This window comes from Leptidea sinapis, chromosome 9 (genome assembly GCF_905404315.1).
Source record: "Leptidea sinapis chromosome 9, ilLepSina1.1, whole genome shotgun sequence".
Classification (NCBI taxonomy): domain Eukaryota; kingdom Metazoa; phylum Arthropoda; class Insecta; order Lepidoptera; family Pieridae; genus Leptidea; species Leptidea sinapis.
Window position 1 is genome coordinate 772,466 of NC_066273.1, and position 5,934 is coordinate 778,399.

A 5,934-nucleotide genomic window follows, 5' to 3' on the forward strand; every position below is an offset into this window, starting at 1 on the left:
ACTTATAAGCAAAAACACTGCCCTCTACACTAAAAGGAACCAGCACGTCTGGAAGAATATAACCTCCCAACGTTATAAATTTAAGACCCCCTCATATACATAAGTAATTCGTTTTTTTACAATAAGGGACGAGACGAACACGTTCAGCCGATGGTAATTGATACCGCATACGCCTTGCCCATTACAATGCAGTGTCACTCAGGATTCTTGAAAAACTCAAAAATTCTGAGCAGCACTACAATTGCGCTCGTCTCCTTGAGGCATAAGATGTTAAGTCTCATTTGCCCATTAACTTCACTAGCTACGGCTCCCTTTAGGCCGGAACACAGTGAAGCAGTAATGTTTTCACATTACTGCTTCACGGCAGAAATAGGCGCCGTTGTGGTAGGACGCTTAATTTAGCCGCCATCCTGTGAAAAGGAGCCTCCCACTGGTAACGATGAGGGGAGATGCTGAAACATGGACAAGCGAAAGTACAACATCAGATGGCGAATTGCTGTTCCTGAAAATTCGAATAGCTATTATTGTGTGAACCTCATAAAGCAGAGAGTCCACGACAGACCCACTCTACATAATGGTGTAAATATTTTAAGTGGCTGATAAACAACACTCAAGCTAACTGTAAGAAGCACACGCGTGACGTCATCATATTTATTCACAAATGTCTGTAGGTGATATATTGTTACATCACCATCTACAATCTGTACATTGTCGCTAATTTATTCACGTGATAATTTGGTTGAAGCTTATTTTAGAATTAAAATAACGCACATACGTACAAACTTCAAAATTCAGACAGCACAGCTATCCTCAAAATGCACTTAATAAATATGTAGGCCGATTCACGTATATTCTAACGAACCAAAAATAGTTGTAGTTCAGAAGTCGTCCTATTGAAACTTGGTATTCACGTGCTGATTCGATAGAATGACAACTCAATAGGACTGAAACTCAGCGACTCATCGACGACTTGCGATAGGACATTGCCAGTCTAATTGTACTATTTCTTTATTTTCTACCGTTTTCTTTTAAATATGTTTATTGTGATATCAGAGTCTTTTGCTCAGTTACTAGGTACAAAGTAAACCTAACAATATTTGAAGCTGTAGAGTAGTAAAAAGGTAAGGTATAATTATTTTTATACAGAAATTAATAGGCTGAAAATGAAAAGTCGTACCCAAATGGTTGTAATAAAAAAAACCGCCGTACATCAAAGTAAAACTAGATTTTCGCCCAAGTGTAGGTAACTCTTTCTCTTCTCGTTTTGTTCGATTAAACAAAATGAGCTCCAAGAGGATTGTTACCGTGCGTCAGCTTCAATTACTAACTCAGCTATTTTAGTTTTTTCATAAAAGCTGTAATACGTACAATATTTAATAAATAATTAACTAGGTATTTAATTAGTCCAATAACATGGGTAAAGGTAAATAAATACCTTCTCTTTATTCTATCTCTTCCATCCTGAGTAAGAGGAAAATAAATATGTTTTTTGAATAACTCAATATCATTGAGTGCTTAAGTCACCTGTCGCACTACTCTAGACACTGTACGTAGATATTATGACATACTGAGGTAAAATTACTCTGACCAACAATGGTTTGGTAAGATCCTGAAGCATAAAATGCTAGTGCTATTACGAGTAATACCTATGATGTAAAAAAGCACATGATTTTATAATTTATTTAATTAAAGTTTTAAATATAGTAAATATCTAGTCAGATAGGTAGGTGGGTACCTACTAAGATCTTTCTTGGTAATTACCAACCAACCTAAATAGGAAACTAAGTGTAGTATTGGAATACAACAAATTAAATTACCTTATCATTAACGGAGAGAATATCACTCCTACGCTCTCATGGAAACAAACGTACGAGGTCTTCAATAAGACCAAAGACTTAATCCTTGGTAAAGCGAAGTGTTTTCACGAACTGCATTTCGTCTGTATCTGTCATTTCGAAAGCAAAATATTGGATGATCCTCATATTATTTCCGCGTCGACGTTCTCTTCGCCGGTCGCCCTCTCGGAAAGATCCAAAAGTAGCCAAGACAAGCTGATATAGATGTTTATGAAAAAACTTTCAACAGCCAACAACTGCAAATTACTAACTTCAGTTCAGCGACATTAAATCGTTGGTAACCGATTGTAAAAAGATAGCAGAATACCACTGACACAACGATTAAAGTGCGTCTAGCTGACGTGAATACGCTCTAGCGATTTTCGGATAGGATCGTTTCTCGAACGTGCGATTTAAATCACGTGAATACGAATCGTAGGTAATTTCACGATTCACGTAATTTTACATGAGCGATATCGCAGCGACATCTGTCGTTTACCTACGATTCGTATTCACGTGATTTAAATCGCACGTTCGAGAAACGATCCTATCCGAAAATCGCTAGAGCGTATTCACGTCAGCTAGTACGCACTTTAATCGTTGTGTCAGTGGTATTCTGCTATCTTTTTACAATCGGTTACAAACGATTTAATGTCAAATCGAACGTCTGAGAACCCGCTGAACTGAAGTTAGTAATTAGCAGTTGTTGAAAGTTTTTTCATAAACATGAATATCAGCTTGTCTTGGCTACTTTAGGATCTTTCCGAAAGGGAAGACCGGCGAAGAGAACGTCGACGCCGAAATAATATGAGGATCAACAAATATTTTGCTTTCGAAATGACAGATACGGAGTTCGTGAAAACATTTCGCTTTACCAAGGATTTAGTCCTTGGTCTTATTGAAGACCTAGTTCCTCTAATTCCATGAGAGCGTAATACTATACCTAGTTTCCTATTTAGGTTGGCAGTTACCAAGAAAGATCTTAGTAGGTACCTACCTACCTACTTATCCGACTAGATATTTACTATATTTAAGACTTTAATCAAATATCAAATTATCATGTGCTTTATTACATTATAGGTATTAATAGCACTAGCATTTTATGCTAAAGGATCTTACCAAACTATTGTTGGTCAGAGTAATTTCAACTCAGTAGGTATCTCAACCTACAGTGTCTAGAGCAGTGCGACAGGTGACTAAAGCACTCAATGATGTTGAGTTATTCAAAAAACATATCGACGGTGGAAAGGCAAAATTTACTAAGCGACACTTTTTGCGATATTGAGTTATACACACCAAACGATTCAGAAAAAAAAACTGCATCGTTCAGTCTCACTCTCATGCTTCTATGATGACTTTTGATGTCGCTTAGATATTCGAATCTTAAGTGATTTTTTATAGTTTTCGGCGACTAAACGACAACTTCCTAGCCTTTTTATAAAAAATGCCACATAGACAATTTTAAAATTAGTAAATTTTTCCCGATTTTCTTTTTAGTACTTTGGCTTTTAGATTTTTTTACTCGGACCCAAAAAATTAAAAAAACACACTAAGAAATTTTTGCCCTCTTGCTTAATTTTTATTTTTGTGACTTAGATATTTTTACCATACCGTAAGTTATTGTAATTTGGCGGTAAGTCAATAATTGTGATGATGTAATTCTCACTATTTAAAATATGTCGTTTAGTAATTTTTTCTTGATTAAATTCAATTTGGTAGTATGTCGCTTGGTAAAACATGACCTGCCTACTTTATAAACATTTTTGTCGCTTAGATATATGTCACGTGATTTGATTTTTATATGAATACGGCGGTTGTCAGATTTGTAAGGGATACGTTGTCGTTTAGTATCTAGCTTAATAGGGCTGTTAGGAACAAAAACACATTCAGGGCGCGACGCACCGTCGCTTGGTTATCCCGTGTCTGCACTCACGCCGGTCAGACTGCTTTCTAAAGCAAGTAAATTTCATTAAAATAATTTTTTTCCTTTCGATGTAACTAAGTTTATAGATAATGAATAATGTAATAATAAGTTTTACACCTACTTACATGAGCTAGGTTATTAAAATTATTTTCTATTTGATTTTAAAAGTCGTTTGTATTTTTTTTTATATTTACAGCTATGAAGCGAAGATCTTGCCTTAATGGAATAGGTAAAGGAATTGGATGGCCTAATTATTAAATCTTCTACGTACATAGATTTCATTTTAAGCATTTTAGTCTAATTGATTTATAAATCTTCGGTAAAATCTAGATAGGTAGAAAAAGCCTATATATGGGTGATTGTAAAAACGAAACAAAGTTTTGATTTTGGATTTTAGTAGTTAAGGTTTTGTCTTTTTTTAATAATATTAACAGATTGTGATTTTGTCTTTCTATTTGTTTCCAAGAATTAAAGAAAGGGATTTTTTATTATTATTGTTTTGTTAAAACTATTACGAAAGAAATAATTTATGTTACAAAATAAAAGTGAGTCGATTTTTAAATGTTTTCTTTATTTTGTCTTAATTTAAGCTTTATGTACTAATTTTTTTCGAGCCTCAAATTAATATATTTTAGTCAACAAACATATTGTTACTTGGTTAAATTTATCCTGTTGTTATCAACTTATTGGAAGGTGTTTGACCAATTTTGCCCAGATCATGAAAACATTGGATTCAGGCTTAGGATTTTTTACCGGACTTAAAAAATACAAAAAGAAGTATAAACGATTTATTTCCTGCATTTAATAATTTGTTTCTTGTCGGTTGGTAATTTTTTCCGGTTTCTCATTTTTGTTCAAAATTTACTAAGCGACACTAACTCGTTTAAAACACAACATTACGTACATCTGTTCAATGAAGATAATAAAAGGTATTATTAGCAATTATATTTCGTTGAAATCAAGTTAATCCAATAAACCGATATTTTTTTATGATTTTCTGAAATCACGAATTTCTTTTGGCTCTCCTGTAAAGCTACGAGTACCTCCATGTCGCTTAGTAAATTTTGCTTTTCCGCCGTAGATATTTATTTTCCTCTTACTCAGGATGGAAGAGATAGAATAAAGAGATGGTATTTATTTACCTTTACCTAGTTAATTATTTATTAAATATTGTAGGTACTTATCACAGCTTTTATGGTAAAACTAAAATAGCTCAGATAGTAATTCAAGCTGACGCACAATCTTCTTCGAGCTCATTTTGTTTAATGGAACAAAACAAGACGAGAAAGAGTTACCTACACTTGGGCGAAAATTCAGTTTTACTTTGATGTACGGCGGTTTTTTTTTAATTACAACCATTTGGGTACGACTTTTTCATTTTCAGCCTATTAATTTCTGTATAAAAATAATTATACCTTACCTTTTTACTACTCTACGGCTTCAATTATTGTTAGGTTGAGTACTAGTAAGTGAGCAAAAGACTCTGATATCATAATAAACATATTTAAAAGAATAAGGTAGAAAATGAAGGAATAGTAGAATTAGACTGGCAATGTCCTATGGCAAGTCGTCGATGAGTCGCAGAGTTTCAGTCCTATTGAGTTGTCGTCCTATCGAATCAGTACGTGAATACCAATTTTGGACCAAGTTTCAATAGGATGACTTCTGAACTACAACGATTTTTGGATCGTTAGAATATACGTGAATCGGCCTACAGACCGCTCGAAAAATGACGGCTTTAAACTAGAAACATCCAGACCAAACCAAAAAACGTGTGACACTCGTGGCCAAATAATCAAATTTGTAAAAAACGTGCCTAATATAATATCGTCTCATTAAAAAAAATGTCGCATCGCTTAAACCACGTAGGCTACAATGTATTTAAATGATACTCAATCTATTCTATAAAATAAAAGTTTATAACTGATGTTGCGAATTTCTAATCATGTAGGTATAAAATGCTGAGAGAAGCAAGTAGATGATGATTCGAGCGTGACAATTGCCAACTGACCCAAATCCATTCGTTACTTTAGACTCGTAAAAACGCTTAAAAATGCCAATGCTATAGAAATAAGAACAGAAATGTATAGAGCTGTAAATTTTCAATACGATAATATATTTTATACATATTTTTTTTTTCTAGAAAGAGTTTGAGTAGGTGACAGCAAGAGCAAC